At 36.3% G+C, this 13822-nt stretch overlaps 1 protein-coding gene across 1 annotated transcript in view; it reads left to right on the forward strand.

The window, feature by feature from the left end:
• SHB (SH2 domain containing adaptor protein B) overlaps positions 1-13822 on the forward strand; it is a 140247-nt gene that overhangs the window by 82910 nt on the left and 43515 nt on the right. The window lies entirely within an intron of this gene.

The following is a 13822-nucleotide window of genomic DNA, read 5'->3' on the forward strand; positions in this document are numbered from 1 at the left end:
ATGGTCTCACAATGTAGCATCTGCACATAATATAACCATCTCTTCAACCAGACCTGTCAAAGCTTCAGAAGCTGAAAACAAGGGGAAAGAAATCATAGATAGGAATTTGTCATGGATGGATTTGTGGTTGCAGGACTGAATTTCATAGTTGCAGAAAAATCCAGTAACATTTGTTTACTATTTATTTTGCTGGAGCCAAAATAATGATTTTCAAAGTCTTATGCCTGTTTCATATTTAACTTCATAGACACTTAAATTTTCATAAAAGATTAGATTTTTGATGGAGTTTTTAATTATCTCTTACCTGATGATACATTGCTTTTTGAAAGTGAATTAATCTGACAACCCAAAAGGCATAGTTTAGTATCAGTCATATATAGATTCAGATTAGTAGATGAGGTTGCTACACAGTAATTTGGGAGATTATTCAACACACCTTTGTTGTCTTGAAAGGCATGTAAGGTAGGAAATTGAAATTATATCAGATGAAAAAAATGAGCATTAGATGAAATTTCAGGACCTGTTTTTAAGATTGTTTTTATCACATTGCAGAAGTTACTTTGTCTTTCAGTATTTTGCCTATGAGGCTATTCTATTTAGTGAGGGAATTTCTCTTCTGTCTCTTTCTCTCTCCTTCTCTTTCTGTCTGCTAATTTCTGAATATCGACATATTTGTATCCAAAACACTGATACATGAATAGATTATAGCAGATAGGATTGTGCCTTAGATGTCCCCCGTATCTGCTACTGCAAACCCTCCATACCACATAGAGGTGCATCGCAGAGCAGACTTGCCCTTCCTCACTATGCCCTTCAGAATTGAATTTGAATCATTTTAAAACCCTCATTGCCTTTTAATTTCACATACTTTATTCTCCTACTAAAGCTTAACAACCTGATTGGCAGGAGGAACGAACTACCTTCCTAAATCATTAAGATGCAGACCAGAGTTGTAGATGTGTCTGCTGTCTAAGGTATTGCCTTTCTGTGTATAATAAGCCCTGAGGAGATGCTACTTCATTTCTTTTCACTTGAAATCAATGCTACAGTAACTCATAACTATATAACTAGATTCTGGAATGATTCCTTATTGTTAATTGAATTTCTGGTACAAGTGTGTTGAGGCAGTTGCTGTTAACAGAAGAGATTCCCTAACCAGCTTTCTGGGCAGAGGGTTGTATTTTGATGTTATGCTTAATTTGGTTGCAATTAATGAGGCAACATCTGTTTGTTAAAAAGTATTGTTCTGTACAACTGAGTGGAACTTTTAACCTGTGTGAAATTGCATTTGTAGAAGATAAATAGCAATATATATCAGTGGTGATTTTTTTCTGTGTATGCTAATGCTTTCTACTGATTTTCTGCTTAGCTGAAGATTCTAATTAGCAGTTTTGTTCATCCAGTACATGCTTAAGAGTAAACAGGTATTTAGTGCTCAGGATTGTAGGCACAAAAGAGAAGCTGAACATCTCGTGAAATATTGTAGATTTCTCCTCTAATTTTTTAAGATGTCATAAAGTTTTAAGAATGTTCTCATTTGGGGCAAAGGGACATATGTGCACTGTGCTTAAAAGTTTGTGAATCATTTTAGATTTTCAATATTTGCATCAATATAGCCTAAAATGTGGCCTGTTCTCTATATACGTCTTAAAACTAGATACAGAGAACCCAGTTAAATAAATGAGTCAAAACATTACAGTAGCTCTCAATTTACAACCGGTCATTTAATGACCATTTGCAGTCATTACAACATCAGAAGGGCTGCTTGACTGCCTGTAAAGCACTTCCAACCATCATAAAACGTCTTGCCACTCCCTCTGTCAGGCCTGGAAGCCATCTTTTGTATTAGGCCTTCAGACCTTTAGGTAATATGACAGTTTGGGACTTTGGCTACCTGCTTGTATTTACAACTAGTTGTCAAATGCCCTGCAATTATGGATTCTTCATTTGCAATATTCTCTGCTGGCTTCCCCAGAAAGGAAAAGCTGGAGGAAGCTGGAGGAAAAATTGCAAGCCAAGGGGACGTTGGATTTCAGCTCCATTCCGCCAGCATGACAAGGAATTTCCCCTCCCCTTCATGCAGGTATGGGAAATCCTCCCACACACTAGAGGAACAGATATTAAATCTGGTGAAAATCCTAGTGAACTGCTGTGCCATTCAGAATTCTGGAATTGGCTGTTGTTTTCCCCTACCCTCCAGAAAGTTCATAGAAGTTTCACTCACTGAGGGAAGGAGAAAACATATAGTGCAGTAGAGGAACAGATCTCAGATCTGACAAAAATGCTAGTGAACTTCAGTATTCATGCGAGTATTCTACCTTGTGGGGCAGGGTGAAGGTCCAGGTCTCCTAAGTGTCATGGGAGGCCTTGTGCTCTCTCCTGGAGGTCCAGTTAACAATCCACACTGTTGCATAATGACAGCAACTGGAGAGCCAGGATTGCTGTCATTAAGTAAAGTAGTTATATAGCATCGCACTTAATGACTGCTTCGATCAGTGACCAAAAATTCCCAGCGCGATTATGGTCACAAGTGGAGAATTTCTTGTATGCTTCTTCATGAATCTGAGGGAAATGATCCAAAGCTACATATTTCTGTGTTGCAAAACTATGTTAATCTTTGCTTTCAGTAACAGGTGTGCACATTTCCAATACTTGTTGATTAGTTCTGCACATTAGCTTGAAGGAATTTTAGCCCATCCCTCCAAACAAAACAGCTTCAAGGATGTTGGTGAGCTTTCTCACACTTTAGGTCCTTCCACAATATTTCTATAGGATTAAGGTCAAGAGTTTGATTTGGCCATTCCAAAACATTAGCTTTCTTCTAATTTATTTAATTTATGAAAATAAGTATTTGATAGTAAATACCCAGAATGTTGTTACTTAAACAAGGCAAATGATCACATCTGATCATCAACCACTTATTAAAATACCTGACTCTTAATTTCTCTTTTAAATGAACTGATAATCCTGGAGGTTCACATATTTTTGCACACATAGATACGTAGGTTTGGTTTATTTTCCTAAATAAATCAATGAACAAGTATAATGTTTTTGACTCATTTGCTTAATTGGGTTTTCCTTATCAAAATATAGAGCTTGTGTGGAGAACAGATCATGTTTTAAGTCGTATTGATGCAGAAATACTGAAAATTAAAAGGGGTTCACAAACTTAAGCACCACTATATTCAATTGCTTATAATTAAGCTTTCTCCAACCAGCGTCTCAGCATGGCTATTTGGAAGACTGACAAGAATTTGACATTATTTTATTGTCAATGGAGACCCAAAACTTTTTAAAACTTGAAAATGACATCCTAACTGTCATCACTATTAACATTAAACAGTCTTGTTCATTTAAATTCCTTCCTTCTTTCTTTTCTTCCTCCCTTCCTGTTTTGGGCAGTGTGAACTAGATTGCTCCATTCTGCTGCATGACTAGGCCTGTTCTATTATTTAAAAATGAAAAGCTCTGAGCACCATTTTACTAATTAAATTATTTCTAGCCAGACCTATTACTTTACATATTTCATGTCTTTCTCCGTTTTAAATTATACAGTACCGCAACATTACTTTTCAGAATATTACTATAAAAATACCAAATATATCCCTATATTCTGAACAACCTGCTGTCAAAGCAAGGTTAAACATCAAAATTGCAAAACAAGAGTACCAATGTTAAGCATCTGAAACAAAACAACCACCAGATTGACTCTCATAGAGAAGAAAAAATAATTTTTGCTCAAAGAATTCTGGTTTTATTCCAGAAAAAATAGTCTTAGAAAAATAAAAAGATAAAAATCATCACAACTTTAAAGTTCAGACATTTTTAGAGAAGCAGTGGTGTAATCTTATGAATTATAATGTACTATTCTGACTGGAAGATTGACTGTACTATGGGGTATAAAAATTAGGAAAAGAAATGCATGCCATTTTTAAGCTGAAAAGTGGGAGTTTTAATCAGTCATATAGGTATCATAAGTTACCATAAAATAATATATTTAAGATCCTGTTCTAAGATACATGAACAACATAGAAATATTTATGAAACTGAAAACTTTTCATTTATTAAAGACAATAGTGTGTATCTTAAGACATGAATTTAGCAGGAATTGTTTGGTTGGTTGGTTGGTTGGTTGATTGGTTCATTGATTGATTGACTGAGTATGTGCAATCAAGTCATTTTTGACTCCTGACATCCAAATAGATAGAGTTTCTCTATGATGAAAATGATTGCCACTATAAGTCTATCCACTTTGCTGCTGGTGGTTGTCCTCTTCCCATCTTTCTTTCCATCTTTCCCAGCATTAAAATCTTATAAGTCAACTAAGTCTTTGTATAATGTGCCCAGAGTAGAATAATTTGAGCTTCATAACTGAACAGGAATAGCCTGCCTCAAATGGTATTGGATTATTGGAGCATGTAAGGAAATACTGATGTATTTCTGTGACAGAAACTTGTCTCAATTTGGGTATAGCTTTGAAGTTTCCCGCTGCTGAGAATTATTCAAATCAGACATCGTATGAAATTATTGGTTCAACATCTAAACACGCAACAGAAAAAGCACAGTCAAAATTGGTTTATTGCTTAATAGGAAGAACAAAATGCACCATGTGGTGCTCCTTTTTTCATGAATTAGGTAAAACTTAGTCTAACCAACATTTATAGAGCTAAAGCCAACAATATGTCTTTATTGCTTTGCAGCTTGTAATTACAATTGGATGTATTACTGGAGATTTCATAATTTTTCTTAAAGCCATTTTCAATATTTTAAATGTCTTTGTACTCAGTTGCTTCCGTTGGTAGCATGAACCTGGATCAATTTCTGTTTAAATTCAGCATACTTGATTTAATCATATATACTAACCGTAATACCTGCAGAATGTGGCAGTTCTTCATCTAGAATGAAAAAAAATGTATATGAGTTTGCTTCATTTATATTTGCTTGATAGAAGGATTATTTATTTTATAAGGTTCTCGGATAGAAAACAGACACTACTTTAGTAGAAACAGAATAAGTTTATGTAGAAAACAGACTCTGCTTTGCAGAAACAGAATATGTTTATAATAATGCTTGCCAGAAAACCTTTAAAATAATATGGGAACTCAAGCTAGGCAGCCAAATGTATTGGATCCATAGATAATGCCATCTATTACACACAGATAATGCTTTTGCTACTACTTTGTCTCATGAGCAGATATTTTTAATCTCTCCAAGCAATTGTTGAGCCTTGCTGTCTATAAGTAGGAGATGCTAAAAAATTTGAGGCTTTTTGGATTGGAGAGCCAGTTGGAGATGATCTAACTGCTATGTAGGTATCTAGTCTATGATGTTCAGTTTTCCGGAATCTGGTGTCTTCCAGTTGAACTAGAATTTAGTTCTCCAATCTTTGTATCTTTAGAAGTACTCTACTAGTTGAGCCTGGAAACTGAACATTGGACTAATTGTCTCTAATTCAAAAAGAAGCTTTATTTATTTATTTTTAAAAAACTAACGTAGAGGCTATGTTATTCAAGATTTTTATAGGAAATCCATGATGGCTGTTAATTCTGAGAATTGCAGCACTAAGACATTTGGAGTTTGCCAGTTAGGAAAAGAATGAACAAAAGGTCTGGATCTTGAGTTCAGGAATATATAAATTCATTTTTTAAACAGCAATAGCTTTATTATAAAAATAAAAATCATAAAAATATTGTATGATGTTTTCATTCTTTAATAATCACTGACCATAATTCTGCAAATTAAGAAAATAAATAGTTTTTATTTTAAGTAAAATTATAAGTGGATTGTCCTGGTGATCAAGGCATGACAATTTTTGCAAGCTGTATAAAAATTGTAGTCATATTCAAGAAATCATACAGATCTGATAATGGTAACTGTCCATAAAAATTCAGAATTGTCTCGGTACCTAATAACAATTTTATGAAATGGGCACTTGAATCCTTATAGAAGGTGCGGTATAGTAGGTCATAGGCTGTGGATTCAGATGGGTCCTTCCCAAGGGTGCAACCTTAGTCATAAAAAAATTATAAAATTTCCCTTCAGGCACAGCTGTTGGGAAGGCATTTAAACATCCTAATGTTGTTCAACCTCTTTAGAGGTTGGCAATGGTTATTTGATTTAAATATCTTGGCAGACTGAAAAAAAGGGGCTTGACTGCTCAGAAAACACATTCCCAGCAAGGTCCAACTGACCAGTTGTATAGATTGAGTGCTCTCAGTTAAAATCCACCATCAAAATAACCTATTTTGAGGACCCATATTATTCCAGTTTTTGCCAGGATTATTCTTGTCACATTGATTCCTAATTATCTACCATAATCAACAAATTTAGATTTCCTGAACATAAATTAATAACTCTAACCAGTGTGCCATAATAGATCCATGCACCTAGTAATGCAGAACAGGAGCAACTATCTCATTGTTTACAAAGATTCAGGGTCAGGACCCCGGTTATGGACCTCATGCTGCACCCCAAATTGTTCACCCCAATACTCAACCTAGTATCTCTAAACCACAGGTGTTAAACTCACAGTGTCACATTGCTGTCATGAGATGTTTTGCAATGTTTTTCCCATTCGCAGAGGTGGGATGGGCATGGCCTGCACGTCACACATCCAGCCCGCAGGCCACCAGTTGAAATCCCTGCTCTAAACTGTCTCTAATGAGAACAAAAGAGCATACCTTCTTGTTAAGTGGAGGGTGCTGTTCCCAATACCACCCGCTGGAAATTTTGATTGATCCAAATACTCTTAGAATGTTGGCTGTCTTCTCATGGAACATCACAGAATGGAAGGCCAGGTCTAAAAATTCAATCTACATGGATTGTGTTACCACCTTTGATGTCCCATCTCTTTGGAACCAATCCCAAATTAATTTATGAGCCAAAGCAGAAACCTACTCAAACAACTTCATACTTAACCTCCGGCATCTTATAAGATGCCATTCAAGCACTTAAGCTGTGGAAATTGTTATCTGTCTCTTTCCACACATACCATAACTCTGGGATCCTACCGGCTTAACAACTGGTTCGGTGATCACGTGGTCCTCAGCACTAATCAGCTGCAAAGATATAGGTAAGCAAAGCGTGTGACCAGGTGGGCCCAGCTGATCATCAGAGCGAACCAGTTCGCTCCCAGCTGATCGTCGGAGCTATCGGTTCACCCAAACCAGTCTGAACCGGTAGAATCCCACCCCTGGTGTTATGCCCTCACTTTATCCTTGTACTGCTCACTGTATACAGAAGTGAATGATACATGTATTGACATGTATGTAGGCAATTATGCTACTTTGATTCAAAAAAACTAGAGGTGTTCTAATTTGGAGAAGCACAGTACTTTGGAGAAGCATAGGCAAAGCATATAAGTCTACAGCCAGCATTCATATTCTGCCCACATAGGACGATTGAAGTGGTTACATCCCAAATATGTGTTTAGTAGATAACCATGTTTTTCCCCTCTTGTTTAAAGCAGAAGCCAAATACTGACATTTCCCCACAAATCTTATAGAAATTACAATCTTTGGGAATGGTAGTGAATCTTTGGAAATGGTAGTGCAGAGATATGAATTTAACTCAGGGTAAATGGATATTCAAAGAAAAGAATAGTTATTGTGACCTTTTTCTTTTCCATTTAAGTAGCAGGCATTCTTTTCACTTTTTAAAATCGGATATTGCAATTTTTCTACTATTCCCTCAACATACTGAGGCCAAACATTATTGTAAAATCCATTATTTCAGTATGAAAAACCAAGAGTCTCACTGTAAAAATAGCATCTCCATACCCTTAGAAACCTTCTGTAGATAGGCAAGATTGAAGAGGTATATTTAATTTCATTCACTCATCCTTCCAAGTCCAGCACTATTGCATAATGCATGTTAGAAATTTCGTTATAAGTAGTTTCTAAAAAATTCTGAAAAATTGTTTTTTTCATCACAGTTGACAGTTTATCTTTTTAAAACTGCTATTCTGTAGATTGTTTGCAGTTTTCATTCTAATACATTATTATATTGCAAAAATAAAGATTATTTGAAGTTAGTTTCAATTATTTTCCAGAGTTAGTGGATGCTTGAATAGGGTGTGATGATGATTATATGCAATTTAGACAGGATTTTTTCTTCTTCTCATCTGGAGGGAATATATGACAAAATAGTGGTGTGACACTGAATTAGCTATCTCGATACTTAATATGTGATTGTTACAGTAGCAAAATACCTACAGCAAGAAGACAAATTCTTATACTGAAAACCCTTTTTGAACTGTAAATAATAAAATATGTAAAATCCTTTGGCCTTGTAGCTGTCCTTTTGTTTATGAGAGGAAGACAGAAGTCAGAAAATCATTGGATTAAATTAGAGCAGGGATGTTAAACTCAGTTTCATTGAGGGCCGCATCAGGGTTGTGTTTGACTTGAGGGGGGGCAGGGTAGGTGTAGCCAGCTTAACATCACTCATCAAGGCTCTGTTTTCGGCCACAACAGCCTCCTGCATCCTCTGCCAGTGAAAATGGACCCTGGGAGGCCCGCGCATGGCCCTCCCAAGCTCCATTTTCGCTGGCAGAGGCACTGCAGGCCGGTCCTTCGCTGTTTCCAGGACAGGCCCGCAGGCCAGATTTAAGCACCCTGCAGGCCGGATCCGACCCGCAGGCCTTGAGTTTGACCCCCCTGGGTTAGAACATAAACTACCATTTTTGCCCTACCTGTATAACACTGTATCTCTGCCTGTTTCTTGACCCAATGGAAATTTCTCAGGAAAATCTCTAAAAACTGTTTTTGGTAATCCATGTGGACATTTTTCTTGGAAGTATTATTGAACTGCTTTGCCACTGCCTTCTTGGGGGATTTTCTTTTAACTTTCCCAATCTATCCTACACTTCGGGATTTTGTTGTGGTCTCTTATGCAAGCAGTAACTAGATATGATTTTAGCATAGTTTAGCTTTTTCTGAGATCAGCCAAGATTTCAAGTTCTGTCTTTTGCAGTTCTAAGCAAAAAGCTAGTGTAGAAAATATTTAATATGTACTTTAATTTCATGTATGACAGTTTCATATAATATTTTGAAGTAATGTAAATGTTTGTATTATCAAACGTTCAAATATCAGCAGGGATTCTAGCACAGCCTTTTTATAATTGGGAGAAAACATCAGTCAATTCAGATTTTGCCAAGAACATCAATACATGCATTTCTTACAGTAATCATTTAAGCAGCTAAGTAAGAAAGCATACATTTGTGAATTGTTATAAAAGCTATCCTTTCTTCTTCATTAATGTTTTGTTAAGAAAAAGCAGAAGGTGTAGTAGCTCTCTGCTTCTTCCATGTCACTTTTCTGCAGCTGATAGATTAGGTTTACTTTTCTGTAGCTGATGGCCTTGAGATGTATTCATTGGAGTGTATATTGGAAATGATGGGACTAGAAAACTCCCATCACCTTAGGAGATTCAATCCAATATTGCCTCCAGAGAGGAAAAGGCTGGAATGAAACAATAATGAGGAAAAAGCTACACAGATACACATACAAAAATAGTTTTGTCTCAATGAAGGAGTGTTCTTTATAATGAGAGAGAGAGAAAACTATACTATTGCTTACACACACACACACACACACAGACACACACACACTACAAAAGTGTAGTCACATGTGTGTGTATGTATGCATGTATGTGTATGTATGTATGATTATATGTATATCTTCTTGGTGGTGATAGTGGTTCTATACCTTTAAAGATTATAGAGTGTCTTTTTAGTTCTACTGCTAAATAAAGCTTTCATTTCAGAATGACATAATTCTATCTGTAGAAACCCCATACTGATTTTGGCAAGCTGAGATGTTTTCTGCTCTGAGCTGGTAATACTCATTTGGTGTGCCAGCTGGAGTATATTAGTAGTAGGCCATAAGATAACTGCTAGTTGGTAACAGTATATATTTTAATTAAACATCGTATGAGTTCAATACCCCCATAGCACATGTATCCATATAATTCACTCATTTTTCCTTTGACTGATCAGGCTCCCCTAAAGAAAATAATTTTGCTCCAGGCGTTCATTACATATGATAACCGGTGGTAATCCTCAGCAAACTGCAGTGACACCAAAACAGTAATTCTTTTCAGTCATCGCTGTATAGATGCCACAATTACATACTTTTTTCCCTAGCATCTAATACAATATGAAAGTTACAACGTTTGCACAATGTCACACAAATTTCATCATTTGCTCTCCTTGTCCTCCATTGCAGATAGCCATGGATAGGAATATTCATTCTCTTCTAATACAGACACATTACAGTCAGTTATGAAAACTGTTTCCTGGTGCATCTTTGCATGAGTCAGATGCTTTAAGCTTGCTCTCTTCCAGACAGGAGACGTACAATGAACAATAACATGTTGAAACACAGCAAGCAGTATTTCTATGCACTCTAATACCATTTATAATATAAAAGTAGAACATCCTTTCAGTTTAATTCAGGAAATTGTTCCTTAGTAATCGAAAAATCTGAAAGTGCTCTGGAATCATGCCACATTTAATGGATAGAGTTCTATAGTAAAATTACCATCATAAGGAAATTTTAAATGCAATTATGTTTTTTAAACTGTGACTTCCTTATCATCTTCGCACACAGTTGACAAGAGTTCCTTGTCTGACTTCTCCAATTAAATGATTGCTTGCAGCGTTTAATTATGTACAGATTATTGTAAATGGATTGCTATCTGCTAGCAGTGTAGGTAGTTTAATTATTATAGCAATATTTTTAAGGAATTATGCATATACCTCTCAACATTACAGAATATTGCTATTTTGCACAATAAATATTTACAGTTTAATTCCACTTTGTGAACCATTTGAGCATATTTGCTTCTTGATTATTATTCTGTTTGTCTTAGAATAGTTTAATTTGTATAGTTTAATTTCATAATTTCAGATAATGTTATTCATTGCCACCTCACCTTAGAAGAGACTTCCTATGTGGATATTACATCAGTGTTAATGACCAGCACACGTCTATTTTTGGCATAGTCACGAGACAAAGTAGATTTGAATATGTAAAAGTGTAGGCATGCTACTCAAATTTATTTATTTATTATAAATCAATCCTTGAGTGAACAGAAACTGACACAACCTCTATATGGTACAATGTTAAATACATTTTTCTTCAAAATCCTAATGTATAGCTACTATCTATGTTCATTAGTTTAGAGAATCAAATAAAAATGCTACACATGGCACTCTAACCTTTTCACTCAATTAAATGTTTATTACAATCATAATAAATGAGGTTCAGGTTAAAATTAAAAAGCATAATATTTCACTCAATGTTTTGCAGTACCTCCTTGAGCAGAAATAATAGCTTTCAAAAATTTCAAGTAGCCAACAAAGAATCTATTCTTTCTCTTTGTATCTTTTCTCACTCTTCCTTGCAGAACTCTTAGGACTCAGAAATATTCTTAGAATTTCTTGCATGCACTGTATGCTTGAGATCTCACAAATTCTAAATAACATTCAAGTCTGAGGACTCTGAAGACCCTTATAATACCTTTATATATTTTTTCCTGTAAGTACTAAATGGTTTGTTTGGAAGAATGTTTCAGGCTGTTGTCTTGCTGAAATATCAAACTTTTTTTCAACTTCAGTTTCTTTGAGACTTCAGATATTAGATGCAAAGAACATGCTGGTGTTTGCTTGAATCATTCTTCTGTGTCCACAATATGCTTCTGGCTGCCAAAGGATAATAGAGTAACCCTTATACTTAATGGTTGCCAAAGTATGCTTTTCCTCAAATGTTTTGCCCTTTTTGCTCCCAACATTTCTTGTGTGGTTGTAGCTGAATAGCTCAATTTTTGTTTCATCATTCCAAAGCATTTTGTTTCAGAACACTTCAAGTTTACCAGGGTTTCTTTTTACATACTTTAGACAACGTATTTTGTCATGAGATTAGAGAACTGACAAAATGTCCCATATGGACCATTATTGTATAGGCAACACTGCAATGTTGCCAGTTAGTCCACTGTCAGCTAAAGTTTTCAGCAGATTGTTTGTAGTTATCTCTGGGTTTGTTTTACAGATAAGACCATTCTAGCAGAGATCTTTCTTGATCTTTGAGATCTTCATTTGATTTCCACAGTTGGTTGTAACTTCCATTTTTTAAAAGTATTCCTCGCCATTGAAATTGCTAGCTGGAAGCATTTAGAGGTTTTATAGCCTCCTAAAATTTTGTACGAGTGAATTACCTTCATTTTCAAAAGCTTAAACAGCTATTCACAGGAGCTCACAGAAGGTAAAGGTAGACAGAACAACAACTCTAACCTGAGTTAAAGCGTGTGAACATTTTATTACGTATAGGATTGTCTTCACCTGGTTAATTGTAGGTTTAACAAGATTGTCACTTTTGTAGCCTTTATTTATAGTGTTACAATGATACAAAGATAATAACAGTCATACCGAATCATATAGCCTTGCCTAGTGACTACTTTCTATCACTTTTTCTCATTTGCATGTTGGACCATGATTTTGGAAAGGGTGCAGAGAAGAGCAACAAAATTTCTTAGGGGGCTGGAGCAGGGGTGAAATTCACTTACCTTCACTACTGGTTCACAAATGTGAGTGTGCACGCCTTCTCCACGCATGTGCAGAGGGTCAAAAACAAGACGTGATGACGTCCGGGCGGGTGGGCAGAGCCTCCTGCTCCCGGCGCTACTGGTTCGGGCTAGCCGGATAGAACCGGCTGAATTTCACCACTGGGCTGGAGGCTAAAATATTACTGTGTATGAAGAAAGGATGCAGAAATTGGGTATGGCTAGTCTAGTGAAAAGAAAGACTTTTCACTAGACTAGTGTCACTAGTGACATGATAGCAGGGTTCCAAAATTTGAACCACCAGTGCCACCAAGAAGAGGGGGTCAACCTATTCTCCAAAGCTCAACCTATTCTCCAAAGCACCAGAAGGCAAGACAAGAAACAATGAATGGAAACTAATCAAGGAGAGAAGCAACTTAGAACTAAGGAGAAATTTCCCAACATGGAATGAAGTCAATGGGTACTCCGTCATTGGAGGCTTTTAAGAAGAGACTGGACAGCCACTTGTCTGAAATGGTATAGGGTCTCCTGCTTGAGCAGGAGGTGGGACTAGAAGTCCTCCAAGGTCCCTTCCAACTCTGTTATTCTGTTTTGCTTAAGGACCCCTGTTTGCTATGGAAGTCATATTTCTTGGTCCTGGCTTTGTTGGGTGCTTTCTTTGGTAATGAACCATGAAATCCAACTTTCAGATGGTAGGAGAACTAGAACCGGGGCAATTCTAATCTTTTGTCACATGGTTTTTTTTAATTGGACTTCCAGTGGGAAGGTGGTTGAGAAAAAGATATTCCATTAAACTCCCTGAATCAATAATAGACCAGGCTTGCTTTGTTTATGTCCCTTTTGTTGGGTATTCTGTAAATGGCAAGCTTTGCTTTGATAATAGACCACTTAAAAAAAAAATCTGTGAAGTTGAATCAGAATTTATCCCTTTAATCTTCAGTTGGGGCTGGAAATTCCATTGCTAAACAACGAAGTTGTTAAGTGACAAGTCATGTGACTGCAAAAGACTCACAACCTCCCTTCCCTCACATTTATTATTGTGAATTGAGGTAACTCTTTTTGTATCTTCTTCCAGAATTAATCTTTGGAATTTTGTGTCTCTCTTTTCTGAGAGAAAAGGTGCTTAGTTGCTAGTGGATTCAAGTGATGCCCTCCAGGGGAGTTGGACTACAGTGATCAGAATTCCCAATGAGTTGAATAAATAGTTCTAGGAATTGTGGTTTTTTTCATATATAAAAGAGAGGTAGTTGGAGAAGGCTG

The sequence above is a fragment of the Pantherophis guttatus genome, chromosome 2 (genome assembly GCF_059756535.1).
Source record: "Pantherophis guttatus breed Tessera chromosome 2, ASM5975653v1, whole genome shotgun sequence".
Lineage (NCBI taxonomy): Eukaryota > Metazoa > Chordata > Lepidosauria > Squamata > Colubridae > Pantherophis > Pantherophis guttatus.